This window comes from Triticum aestivum, chromosome 5D (assembly GCF_018294505.1).
Source record: "Triticum aestivum cultivar Chinese Spring chromosome 5D, IWGSC CS RefSeq v2.1, whole genome shotgun sequence".
NCBI lineage: Eukaryota > Viridiplantae > Streptophyta > Magnoliopsida > Poales > Poaceae > Triticum > Triticum aestivum.
The window spans coordinates 300,605,885-300,620,826 of NC_057808.1; positions in this window are offsets into that span (position 1 = coordinate 300,605,885).

Sequence of the window (14,942 nt, forward strand, 5' to 3'; positions counted from 1 at the left end):
GTGAGGCGTTTGTGGTGACTTCCTTAATCTTAAAGCTCCGCAAATTCAACCAGCATTGTGTGAGTTAATGATTGCGGGCGTGTGTTGGTGTGCGTATGCTTCTACGTTGTCATCGGTGTTTCTCAAAAAAAAAAAAAACTAACACGAGGCAGGCTACAAACAAAGGTCACCAACCACCGTTTTCGGACGTTGCATCCATCTTCAGCCGAGGACCAAATGAAACAACTTGTAGCCTTGTAATCACAAAACTCAAAATGAAAAAAATACTACTCGTGAAAGCAGCAGATGAAAACAAAAACAATATGAAATTCAAAGGTAGCAACACTGAATCAAGTTTGTAGAACGAGAAGTATAGGTTGTGCAAACACAATGCAATAATCGGTGCACCAGGCACATATATATGAGTACAGAGGGGGGCCACAACCTCAACTATACATATGAACTAGGAGGTGGGCCCAAGACACAATATACACGTACACAATATATTCACCCCCCCCCCCCCCCGGCAGTCGAAGCGGCGCCGAAGACGCAGAGACCAGAACGAAACTCCTCGAAGGTGGAAGTCGGCAGTCCCTTAGTCATCACATCGGCGAATTGTTGTGCAGTCGGAACATGGAGGATCCAAATACGTCCAAGGGCCACCTGCTCGCGCACAAAGTGAATGTCCAGCTCAATGTGCTTAGTGTTGGGGAACGTAGTAATTTCAAAAAATTTCCTACGCGCACGCAAGATCATGGTGATGCATAGCAACGAGAGGGGAGAGTGTCGTCTCCGTACCCTCGTAGACCGTAAGCGGAAGCGTTATAACAACGCGGTTGATGTAGTCGTACGTCTTCACGATCGACCGATCCTCAGCACCGAACGTATGGCACCTCCGCGTTCAGCACACGTCCAGCTCGGTGACGTCCCGCGAACTCACGATCCAGTAGAGCTTCCGGGAAGAGCTTCGTCAGCACGACGGCGTGGTGACGGTGATGATGATGGTACCGACGCAGGGCTTCGCCTAAGCACCGCTACTATATGACCGAGGTGGATTATGGTGGAGGGGGGCACCGCACACAGCTAAGAGATCAATGATCAATTGTTGTGTCTTGGGGTGCCCCCCACCCCCGTATATAAAGGAGCTAGGGGGGGCCAGGAGGAGGGCGCGCCAAGGGGGGAGTCCTACTCCCACCGGGAGTAGGACTCCTTCTTTCCTAGTAGGAGTAGGAGAAGGGGGAAGGGAAGGAGAGAGGAGGAAGGAAAGGGGGGTGTCGTGGTTTTGTCACGGCAGATGTCCTAAGAAAAGGACTTAGTCGTGGAGCCATCGCTACGGGTTAGCTTAAAGGGGTTAAAGCAGACTAGGGACGCAGAGAGTTTATACTGGTTCGGCCCCTTGCGGTGAAGGTAAAAGCCTAATCCAGTTGTTGTGGAATTGCTAGGGTTTCGATGACCAGGAAGCGAATACGCTTTGCCTGAGTCTCGATTTGTTGTCTGTACTATTAAACCGCCGCCGGGTCGTCCCCTTATATACATGGGTTGACGCCCGTCGGTTTACAGAATCCCGAGGCCGGCTCATAAACGTGTCCGGCTCGGTCTATGCTCTTTCTATCTTACAACACAAGTTTACATATCAATGCCGGTTTATGTCTACAGGACTTAAACTGGCTTTGGGCCCTGGGCCTTCATAAATCGTCACCGTCTTTGTCTTCATGGGCTTTAGATATAGTGAACCATTATGGGGTTAACCCGGCCTCTCCTGGCCAGTTTACGCCCAGTAGTAATATCCCCAACATTAGGCCCCAGATTGATTTGAACTGGTTCATGTCAATCCTCAACGCATCATTATCTTCACAGAAATCTTGCAAACCGCCTTGACGTCACTTTCCAGGACCATGATAAATCGCCATGACGTCATCTGTTATTAAGAACTGCGCATAACCCACCTTTATTAATGGGCCTCCGACAATCGAGGCAATAAAGCTGTCACATATCCCATTTTTTAGGCTCCTCGATTCTCGCGCCTGCCACTTATCCATTCACCTTATAAATAAGGCCGAGGGGTCCTTTTCATTTCCCCCCGTGCCTCTTCGCATCTTCTTCTTCCTCGTGCCATCCAACCTTCGAGCTCTGCCGCCGCCGTCGACCTTCGCCTCTGCCTCAACAACGGCCGCTGCATCAACCTGACCGCACCAGAGAAACGCGTCGATCTTCCGCTTCTTCCTCAGCACCAGTAAGTTCCTCTTCTCCTCACTCCAGATCCACCATTAGGGTTCAGTGTTCTTCGTAGTTCTTCGAAGGTCTTGGAGCTGTTCTTCCTTGTTCCTCTTCAGTAATACCAATGACTAGTTAGATCTGATATTTTCCAGTGCCCTTGTAGTTTAAACTCCTTTTTAGGGCATCTGCCTTATATAAAACTCATCCGAACTTACTGAACTCTTCAAGCACTTGAAATTAGGTCAGAATATATTTTGATTTTCCAACACACGGTAGATCTGAAATTACCATGCCAAGCTGTAAAACTTGTTTTTCCTTCACGTACGCATCTTTAGACTTGTATCTTCAATACCAGATTAGGCGGTTTAATCCCGTAGAAAAAATGATGACCCAATAGATACCATTAGTCCCCTGTTGAACCGCCAAAGCATTCGTCATTGTACTGTCTCCATTGTCAGACTCCGGTTTACCAATAACAAACCCCGGTTTAACAATATGCATACATCCTCGCATCGCTTCATAGTTGTCAATTGTGAATCTTAAACCGGCAATAATTATGTCTCAGCTTGTCATTGAAATGGCCAAACAAGTCTATGAGTGCAACTGGGCTCCTTCCCGAGTCACTGAAGAACAGTTGAGCAGATGTTCGCAACTGGTGCCTTAGCCAAGAAAGAGGTCATCCACTGGAGGGCCCCTGGTACGGAAAATTCTCCTGAACCCAAGGACGGAGAAGTGGTCGTTTTTGTTGATCATTTAGGTCGAGGCTTTAGCCCGCCCGGTTCAAAATTCTTCCGAGATGTGCTTGCCAGTTTTCAACTTCACCCTCAGGACATCGGTCCAAACTCCGTGTCCAACATCTGCCATTTCCAAGTCTTTTGTGAGGCTTATCTTCAAGAGGAGCCCACAGTTGAATTGTTTAGGGACTTCTTCCACCTAAACTGTCGCACAGAGTTCACAGATGGACCCAATACTGAGCTCGGCGGAATGGCGGTTCAAAAGAGGAAGGAGGTCAGCTTCCCTCACGCCAAGCGTCACAGTCACCCCAAGGAGTGGAACCAGACTTGGTTTGACTGCAAAGATACATCTCCAACTGATGAAAATCCCTTGCCGGGTTACCGCCCTCACCGTCTCAGCAATACACATCCCTTTCCTCAGAGATTGACTGCAAAGGAAAGGGCCAATTATGCTCCACAACTGTCAAAGCTTAGAGCCTTTATGGCGAACGGTTTAACAGGTGTTGATTTTGCTCGCTGTTGGATAACTTGGAGCATATTACCCTTAAGCCGACGACCCGGTTTAATGTGTGAATATACCGGGAGCTTGAAGGACCCTCAACGACACATTGATATCCAGCTTACAGATGCTGAAGTTACTGAGGTTGTGAAGAAGATGCTGACTGAACCGGAGGCTGTCTGTAGCCAGACCGGATTAAGTCCCTTCTGTGTTTCCAACAAACCTCCAAAGGTAAGGGTCACATAACTTGCCTTTGTTTTAATTCGCTTCTTTCAAATATTCTCTGAAAATCTTGTCATCTTTGTTAGGGCGATGATCCGTTTTGGAAAAAAACCACAAGATAAACCGGCAAAACCACTTCGCCCGAAGACCAAGGTTGTTAAAAAACCTGCCAAGAAAAGGACCACCGTGTCTTCCGAGCCAACTGCAAATGCCGATGAGGCTAATCCGGACTCCGAGGTAGAACTTGACTCTCTTGGTTCATTTTTCATACATCTCATTGACAACGACTATTATCAGGACGACGCTGAAGGCAGTCAAGCTGAGGACGTTGAGGTAATTATTCTTTCCTCCGATTCAGATCCTCTGCCAACATCAAAAATCCGTCGAGCAAACCGGAAAGTAAAATTTTCTCACCCTCTTGCTCACTTGGACCCAAACTTTCTTTTGAAGACGCAGCAACACGAAGCTCGCCGCACAACCCGGCACAGCGGCCAGGTAGTTACCTCCGCCGGTTTACCGAACACTCCAGTTCGGAAACGCCGATCAGAGGTCTCTTATACTCTTTGTTGGCGATATTACCACTGGGCGTAAGCCGGCCAGGAGAGGCCGGGTTAACCCCATAAGTAGTTCATTCGTATCTAAAGTCCATGAAGACAGACGGTGACTCTTTATGAAGGCCCAGGGCCCAAAGCCGGTTTAAGGCCTGTAGACATAAACCGGCATTGATATGTAAACTTTGTTGTAAGATAGAAATAGCAGAGACCGAGCCGGACACGATTATGAGCCGGCCTTGGGATTCTGTAAACCGACGGGCGTCAATCCATGTATATAAGGGGACGACCCGGCGGCGGTTCAAGGACAACAGACAACAACTCGAGACTCAAGCAAAGCGTATTCGCTCCCTGGTCATCGAAACCCTAGCAATTCCATCACAACTAGACGTAGGCTTTTACCTTCATCATAAGGGGCCGAACTAGTATAAAACTCTCTTGCGTCCCTTGTCCGCTTTAACCCCTTTAAGTTAACCCGTAGCGATGGCTCCAGGACTAAGTCCTTTTTCTAGGACATATGCCGTGACAAAACCACGATAGTTGGCGCCCACCGTGGGGCTATCGCACGATGGTTTCAAGTTCTTGGAGGGCAACTTCGAAGGACTCAAGGGTTACGCTGTGGGCCGGATGACCAAGAGTCGTCGCGACAAGCTTTAAATCGACGATGCAGGCTGGGGCCCCAAGGCCGGCTCAATCGAGTACGGGTACCGGGTCACCTTTGGTGGCATACACGTTTTCATTGGCAAGATCGGCGAACCAGGCCCTGAGCCGGACATCTGCACCGACCTTGTCGAAATGGCTCAGCGTGCGAGATCTGCCCGGGTCAAGCCTGTCATGAAGCGTGCCTTCGTGGGAGTTATCCATGGAGGGGAATCTGAGGATAGATCGGAATCTGGCGGTGAGACCGTCGTTTATTCCAGCGACGAGTCATCAACCGGAGAGACCGAGTCGTTATATCAGTTACAAGATGGCCGGATTGGGGGCTGTTCCGATGGCGACAGTATTCCGGACCCCTTTGATCCGCCAAACCGGGTTGCGATCTTCATGGCCGGTATGCAACCGGCGCTCCACTCTTCGACCGCAGCGGCGATGATTTCCGGATCGACAGCGTCAACAGCGACCGGGGCAGGAGGCCCTGTGCGACCGCCAGCTCAGGTTCTACCTGATTTGTTTGACGCGTTGGCAACGCTGATGGCGGAGGTTAACCCGGCGGATCAGGATGCACACAATGCGGAAATCACGAAAGTGAAAGATCAGATCACCTAGGCCAAAGCCGACTTAGCAGCTGAGGATACCAGGATGGCCGCGGAGCGGGCCGCTTTGGATGCACAAGCTTACCGGATTATGCTGGATCAGAGTGCGTCGAACGAAGTCCTGAAGAGGAGGTACCGGTCTCGCCTCCCGCCGGTTTATGACGCTAGAAATCTCTTTAACACCCCAGGAGCAGGGACCAGTAATCCGCCGGTGGTAAACCGGGCGGAGGCACCTGGAGCAGGGGCGCCGGTTCAGCCACGTTTGGTGGATCCGCCTCGTCAGAACAACATTATAACACCGCATGTCCCCACGCCACCAGGTCATTACTCTAACCCTATGGACAACATTTTCGTGCCGCTACACGGCTGGCGGCCATCCCAATCGAAGGCGATTCTCCGGCGGCGGTCGAGACGCGTCGGGTTAAGGAGCTTCTTCAGACAGCCTTGGTTCAACAGGAGGCTTATTCATATAGTCGCGATCGGATTCATTCCACTCCCCGTCCAAGCCGGAGTTACAACAGGCGTATGGATGAACCGGCAGTGTCAAGCAATGCGCGGAACCGTGATCTGCCCCGTGGTAATAACCCGGCGGGTGGTGCTGGTGATGCTCAGGAGGTGGTGGACCGGGCTCGGGCACGCAGAGAGGCCGAGTTAGCAGCGCAGCATGAAGCCCGTTAGCTTACTCCGGTTCGTCCAACCACATTGGTGGAACCAAGAGTTACCTCTAGTTCTTTAGGAGTGCCGTGTGTCGTCCCGGCGTTGCGCAATGTGCGCCTGCCCAAGGATTTCAAGGGCCCGCGCAAGGTGCCGAATTACACCGCCGATTTATCCCCTGAAACATGGGTCGAAAGCTATGAGATGGCCATGGAGATGCTGGATGTGGATGATGCGGCATGTGCGAAATACTTCACCATGATGCTAGAAGGGACGGCCCGCACTTGGCTAAAGAGCTTACCGGCTAATTCTATCAGGTCATGGGCCAAGTTGAGAGCCCGGTTTATTCAGAATTTCAAGGATACATGCAAGCAGCCCATGTCAATTGTTGACTTAGCTGCCTGTGTCCAGGAGGAAGGAGAATCAACAACCCATTGGGTGCGCCGGGTTTCGGAGATTTTGCATTCATCGGACCGCATCAACGCTGACACCGCAGTTTTAACATTGGAAGGCAATTGCCGGTTTGAACCCCTGAAGTTGAAGTTGGGATGGCTCAAACGTCATTGTAATGACATGGGAACCCTCATGGCTGCACTGGTGAAGTATGCCGACTCTGATAGTACCAAGGATCCCGAGTCTAACGATGATAAGACAGGGAAGGGAAAAAAAGCGGCAACGCCAAGGGGCAGCACCACAACCCGGCGGGTCATGGAAACGGCGGCAAGCATAAGGCGGACCATGGTTTAGACTTTGTGGCTAATACTAATACACATGACAAGGCCAGAGGCGTAAGAGTAAACCACCCCAGCGCGGTGGAGGGCCAAGTCCTAATCCGGACCGTTTGTCTTATCTGTTGAACCAGCCCTGTCCAAAGCATGGGACGAAGGAGATCCCGTCCACGCACCTCTGGAAAGATTTTTACATCATGCAAGAGTTCAAAAATTCTGATTCTTTCCGGTATGATCATGGACCAGGAGGCGGTTCAGGCCCCGGGTCTCATGGGCCGGGTTATGGTGGAGGAAATTCCGGTTCAGGCTTCCACGGTAATCAGGGTGGACATAACAATCAAAGTAATCAGGGTAACCAAGGTGGCTATAATCATCAGGGCAATCAGCAGCAGCAGTCGGGTTACCAGAGCAACCCGAAGCAGTTGAATAGCGGACCGTATCATGTCTTCACCACTAGCTTGGACAAGCGCGATCAGAAGCTTCATAAAAGGGCGGTGAATGCCGTTGAACCGGTGCTGCCCCGTTATTTGCGCTGGTCCGAGCAGCCGATTGTGTGGAGTAGAGAAGATCATCCACCCCGGATTGACAATCCGGGTCATCTGGCTCTGGTGGTGGCACCTCAGGTGGGAGGTTATAAGTTCACTAAGGTACTCATGGATGGAGGGAGTAGTATCAATGTCCTTTATTATGAAACTTTCCGTCGCATGGGGTTAACAGATAAAAATCTTAAACCGTCCAATACGGTGTTCCATGGTGTGGTGCCTGGTAAATCGGCATATCCTGTTGGTAAGATAGCTCTAGAGGTGGCTTTTGGAGATGAGCATGACTCAAGATCAGAAACTTTGACCTTTGAAGTGGTGAAAATCAAAATCCCGTATCATGCCCTGTTTGGACGGCCAGCTTATGCTAAGTTTATGGCACGGCCTTGTTATGTCTATATGCAGCTCAAGATGCCGGGTCACAAGGGAACTATAACCATGCATGGGAGCCGCAAGATCGCTCTGGAGTGTGAAGAAGGTGATGCGGCTTATGCAGAGTCGGTTTGTGCAACATAAGAGTTGAAGTTTTACAAAGAAAATGTTGATCCGGCAGATATGACTTCATTAAAGAAACCAACTACAGAGCATGATCCGGCCCTGAAATTCAAATCGGCTGATGAGACTAAGCTTGTTGACTTCATGCCCGGCGATTCATCCAAGCAATTTAGCATCAGTGCTAACTTGGATCCGAAATAGGAAAGCGCGCTCATCGAGTTCATCCGTGAGAATCGGGACATCTTTGCGTGGAAGCCTTCTGGCATGCCAGGTGTACCGAGAGAACTCGCTGAGCACACTCTCAATATTGATCCGAAGTATAAACCGGTCAAGCAGTTTCTCCGCCGGTTCAATGAAGAAAGACGCAAGGCTATTGGAGAAGAAGTAGCCAGACTCTTGGCGGCTGGATTTATTGTTGAAGTGTTCCATCCTGAGTGGTTGGCTAATCCGGTGCTGGTCCTCAAGAAGAATGGCACTTGGCGTATGTGTGTGGACTACACAGATCTCAACAAAGCTTGTCCAGCAGATCCTTTTGCCCTTCCCCGTATTGATCAAATTATTGATGCTACGGCGGGTTGCGAGCGTTTAAGCTTTTTGGATGCATATTCTTGTTATCATCAGATCAAAATGGCAGTTAAGGACCAGGAGAAGACAACCTTCATAACTCCCTTTGGAGCCTTCTGCTATGTGTCCATGCCCTTTGGGCTCAAGAGTGCCCAGGCGACTTATCAACGGTGTGTGCAGAATTGTCTTTATAAACAGATCGGCCGCAATGTTCACGCCTATGTGGATGATATTGTGGTAAAATCAAGGAAGAAGGAGACATTGATTGATGACTTGAAGGAAACCTTTGATAACCCGCGGGTTTATAAAATGATGCTTAATCCGGCCAAGTGTGTCTTTGGTGTACCTGCAGGCAAGCTCTTGGGCTTTTTGGTGTCTAACAGGGGCATTGAAGCTAATCCGGAAAAGATCAAAGCCATCACCTCCTTGGCTAAACCGAAGTGTATCAATGATGTTCAACGCATGGCAGGCCGGATTGCTGCGTTGAGCCGGCTTGTCAGTCGCCTTGGTGAGAAGGCCATCCCTTTATATCAGATGCTGAAGAAAACGGATAACTTCGTCTGGAGTGACACCGCTAATGAAGCATTTGAGGACTTAAAGCGGCAGCTGGCTAATCCGCCGATTCTCGCTACTCCAGTGGACAAAGAACCATTGTTGTTATATGTGGCAGCTAATGCTCGGGCTGTTAGTGTGGCTATTGTCTTGGAGCGCAAGGAGGCAGGAAAGGAATATCCGGTTCAGCGGTCGGTTTACTATATCAGTGAGGTACTTATTGAGTCCAAGCAGAGGTACCTGCATTGGCAAAAATTGGTGTATGGGGTTTTCATGGCAAGCCGGAAGCTTAAGCAGTATTTCCAAGGTCATCCCATCACGGTGGTCAGTTCTGCTCCTTTGGGGGATATAATCCAGAACAGGGAAGCAACTGGTCAGATTGCTAAGTGGGCTATCAAGCTCGGGCCTCACGGGTTGAAATACACACCCCGAATGGCGATCAAATCTCAGGCACTTGTGGATTTCATCAATGATTGGACAGAATTACAAGCGCCAGAGGAGAAGCCGGATCACACTTATTGGACTATTCATTTTGATGGGTCCAGGCAATTGGAGGGCTCGGGGGCTGGAGTCGTATTAACTTCCCCACGAGGTGATAAGTTTTGTTATGTTCTCCGTTTAATGTTCCCTTGCACTAACAATGCAGCTGAATATGAGGCCCTACTTCATGGTCTTCGGATGGCTAAGGAGATGAACCTAAGCCGAGTTAAGTGCTTCGGTGACTCAGATCTGGTGGCTCAACAAGTGTCCGGCACTTGGGATTCCAAGGACCCACTCATGGCAGCATATCGTCGTGAGGTGGATATTGTTGCAGGTCACTTTAAAGGTTATCAGGTGGATCATGTGGACCGGCGGAAGAATGAGGCGGCAGACGCTTTAAGCCGCCTGGGTTCCCAACGTAAACCGGTTCCGCCTAATGTCTTCCTGGATGTTCTGCATAATCCGTCCGTCAAGCTCCCTGGTGAAGAGGATTTGGCTATTCCTGATCCGGAAGCTCAGTTGGTGGCGGCTCTTCATGTTATCCCGGATTGGACGGTTCCATATCTGGCGTATATGAACCGGGGCGAGTTACCAGAGGATGAGACTCTGGCCAGGCAGATAATCCGGCGGTCCAAGTCCATGACTATTATCAATGGAGAGTTACATCATTGCAGTGTGACAGGGGCATTTCAATGCTGTGTGTCTCCTGAAGAAGGCCGTGAAATTTTTCGTGAGATCCACGAAGGAGATTGTGGTCACCACGCCGGTTCAAAGTCTTTGGTGGCCAAGGCGTTTCATCATGGTTTCTATTGGTTGACAGCTTCTTGGTCAAAAGATGTGATGGCTGCCAGAAATTCTCAAGTCACGCTCATGTACCGGCTCAAGAATTGAGGATGATTCCAATCACCTGGCCGTTTGCAACATGGGGGCTGGATATGGTTGGGCCTTTCAAGAGGCCCAAGGACAAGAAGACCCACCTTTTGGTGGCGGTTGATAAATTCACGAAGTGGGTGGAGGCAGAGCCGTTAGCAAGTGTGACGCAGCCACGGCGGTTCAATTCATCAAAAAGGTGATCTTCCGGTTTGGCTTTCCACACAGCATTATAACAGACAATGGTACCATTCTGTCGAAGGGTGCCATGAAGGAGTTCTGTCAACATGAGCACATCCGGCTTGACGTGTCATCAGTGGCTCACCCCCAGTCCAATGGTCAAGCGGAGAGGGCCAATCAAGAGATCTTGAGAGGCATCAAACCCCGGCTTATGGTTCCTTTGCAACGGACGCTGGGTTGTTGGGTTGAGGAGTTACCTTCTGTGTTGTGGAGCATCAATACCACACCCAACAGATCGACGGGATGCACACCATTCTTCATGGTTTATGGAGCGGAAGCAGTTCTTCCTAGTGACATCCATCATGACTCGCCTCGTGTAGCGGCATATGTTGAAGCTGACAACGAGAAGGAACGGCAGGAAGCTCTTGACCTGTTAGATGAGGAACATGACATGGCGGCAGCCCGTTCGGCGATTTATCAGCAAGATCTGCGTCGTTATCATAGCCGCCGGATTAGAACCAGAGCCTTTCAAGAAGGTGATTTGGTGCTTCGGCTCATCCAGGATCAGACGGATATGCATAAGCTATCCCCCCTTGGGAAGGACCCTTTGTGGTCAGCAAGAATCTGCACAACGGGTCATACTACCTAATCGATGTTCGAGAGCGCAAAGACTCACATAAATCGGAGGAGGAGACCAACCGGCCGTGGAATATTGCTCATCTTCGGTCTACTATACTTGAGCTATAGGCTCTGCTTATGTACATATTATGACATTGTATATATTATGATCAATATAATAAACCGGAACCTCAGCTAAAGCGGGGTATCTATTGTTTTCTTACATCATGTGTGGTTACATGGAGCTTACAAAGCGGCGTCCGGTTTACCCCTTGATTTAGCTTCTCAAAGCTTTATATTACATCACTTGGGGGCTTGGTCGTATCCGAACCATAGCTACACCTCTTGGTCGGCGCAATGCCATAGCATCACTTGGGGGCTTGGTCGTATCCGAACCATAGCTACACCTCTTGATCGGCGCAATGCCACAACATCACTTGGGGGCTTGGTCGTATCCGAACCACAGTCACACCTCTTGATCGGCTCAAAGCCACATCAATCCGGGGCCAAAGAGAGTGTTGTAAAACAACAGCTCAAACATAGGCACCCACTGAGCACAGCTCACAATGTTGCTTGGGGATTCTTTGCTGTCGAAATGAACTAAGAATCTACATTTGTAACAGGCTATCAAGCCATGGCTTGGAAGCCTGGTGTATACACCTAAAACCCCGGGTTAACCTGCCTATTTAAGTAAGTCACTCCGCCCAGGTAAACCTGGTATGACCCTTCGAACTTTGACAAGTTACTCTAAAATAAAGACCCTGAACTTGTCAAGTTAAAACGATGATTGGTTAAGGATTGAGGACCATCTTAAAAGGCTTGCAGAAATGGTTTAACTCAGTGGCCTGGCAGCCCATGAAAAGCCTCGAATTTGGGGCCTGGCAGCCCGTGAAAAGCCTCGACTACAACGGTTTTCATTTGCCTTTTGCTAGGTTTTCTTTGTTTTCATAAGATTTGTGATGTTTTTTAAACCGGTGTTTATCAACCCGGTTAGGCTGTCAACTACAAGTTGTCAGTACACGATCAAATTATAATCCGGAGACTATCAGCCCGGTCTGGTTTTGACTCAAATTCACCAGTATGGAATAAACCGGTGTTTATCACAACCCGGAACGGTTTTATTGTAAACCAGCATCATATAACAGGATTTACTTATCCTCCAGAGTAGGGTTATGGCCCTCACTACAAAGTTGGTCAGCCAACATCATGCCTAAAAGTCGCAGGTATTTTATATTTCCATATTTGGTTATCTTTTACAACCTTGGTTACAAATCTTGGTCGTATATATATTTGGGTATCATGACCCGCCCGTGGGTAAACTGCCAGGGCGCTTTAAGCTTCTTATATGCAGGAACAACTTGAATAAATGGCTACGGATTATGAATATCATATCTTAAGCATGTCGGATTAAGCAAGCATAAGTCGCAGATAAATATGCACGAAGGCATACCAGACCAAGTATTTTAACTAGCCCGTTACAAGGCGTTTCAGTGCCCAAAAGGATAATTGTTTTCTCAAATACATGTTGCAACATGTAGAAGATTAAACCGGCTTCTGGTTTATGGTTGGTCACCAGCTTGGCCTGACAGTTGCGGATCATCTCGCACCGGTTCAACTCCCTCCTCTCTACCCAGTGGCTGGAAGTCAACAATTGCCCAGTCGATCCCAGTTAGGGCTTTGAATACAGCTTCATCGCTTATCAGCGTGGACGGTTCAATGTCAGGGGCATAAGTGTGCTTACGGATTGGTGGGATAAGATTTTGCGCTTTTGGAATTGGTGTCGCAACCCATCTGTTCTTATCATCATAATTCGCCTGATAGTACAAAGATCTGCCTCTTCAACCAGTTGACAAGCCAATGGGCGTACTTCCCGGTTTATGGTTCGGAGATCATCATTGCCAAATTCTGTTCCGTCTTCCTTTAAACTGGGATAGCCTTGGGCCGCCTCCACTGGATCAAAGTCAGGTACCCACGCTTTTGCCCGGGTTTGTGCGACCAAAGCGCCCGTTCTAGCGGCAGACTTCTTTAGCTCGTCTATCCGGGCATGAAGCATAGATAACCTTTCTAAGGTATCCTTGATCAGAGTGGGAGGAGGATTATTGTGTGAAGCAGTATAGATGATCCGTTGCGCACCGGTATACAGTTGCTCTATCAGAGTGTAGGCAGCTTTCAACTTCTTCTATACATCAGAGCCCACATGGCTAATGCGAGTTCCTGCACCATTGTACACATCAGTAAACCGACAACACATGGGAAAGATATGTTGAAAGTATTAAGGAAAAGATGTTTACCGAACACAGCAGCAGTCATGGCATGAATCTGCCGCTTTACGCCGGTCAGTTCATCAACCACCGGTTTAAGAGCGGCTTCTGCGTTTTCAGCCCTTTTTATCAAAGCGGATTTTTTAGTCTCCCAATCCGCCCGCTCTTTGTTGAAGCCCTCTTTCAATTTCTCCATAGCGCCTAGAGCGCTGGTCAATTCTTCCTTCGCTTTGGAGGTTTCAGCTTGCTGGGTTTTGAGGTTCTCTTGCAGATCAGTGGTTTGGCTTTCCTTCTTGCTCAGTTCAGCCTATAAAGAGGCAGATATATAATGAGTTGACATTACATATTTGAAGTACCAAGCACATAACAAGTTATGCCCTTGGTACTTGGGGGCTAATGCATATTTGCTCTTTATCAGAAATTTTTACAAGTCCCAAGCACAATACAAGTATTAAGCTTGGCACTTAGGGGCTAATGTGTATTTGCTCATAAAATGCTGATATGGGAATTCTTCTACAAAGTTCTGGTTCATCTTTATAAAGTTAAACCGGCCCCTTGGGGGCTACATCAGTGAAGTGTTGATAAGCTACAATTAAATATAGGAGAGAAACACTTATGAAGTTACCTCATATCGCTCCTTCATCATATTTACCAAACCGGCTTCATAGTCACGACTGGTGTACAGACGGTTCAGGAAGCCAGAGTGAAGGTCTTGAGCATTCAGATGGGCATAATTTGACAAATCGGCGTTCCATTTGCTTTTGCCAATTGCAGAGAGCTCATCTTTGGTAGTATGCTTTGACAAAGCGACAGGATTACCCGGAGTGGTATGGCCAGTGCCAGTAATCATAATGTCATCATCTTTGTCATCAGCAGCCATTACTGGGGTTGGCGGTTTGTCAGTATTTTTAATTGGACTTGCCGGTTTATTGTCAGTTCGGACAGGGCTGGTTGGCTGGTCAGCATGGCTTGTGGTGTCAACTTCTGCCTGCTCAGCAACGAAGTCATGATCTTGAGGCGGTGGGTCATTCAGTATGTTGGTCTCTTCAGGATCTGTAGTTTTCTCCGGTTCAACAGCCACGTCTTCATCAGCCGGTTTATTCAACCAAGCTTTCTTGCGGGGTCTGGGCTTGGCGCTGGGAAAAATAAACATAAGGATCAGTACAGTATATCAAAATAGCAACATCAAAGATAACAACAAGTGTATAGCTCACCCAAGAACCGTTTTGAGGGGTGGAAGTTTTGTGGCCGACGACTCGCCAGAAGATGAGTGAGAAGTACCCTAATAATTTGAATCAGACGGGTTAAGAGGCTGGCGGAAACAACCTGCTTTGGGGCATGAAGTATCAATGGCATAAGAGACCTCTGATCGGCGTTTCCGAACCGGACTGTTTGGTAAACCGGCGGAGGTAACTACCTGGCCGCTATCCCGGGTTGTACGGCGAGCCTCGTGCTGCTGCGTCTTCAAAAGAAAGTTTGGGTCCAAGTAAGCAAGGGGGTGAGAAAATTTTACTTTCCAGTTTGCTTGACGGATTTTTTATGTCGG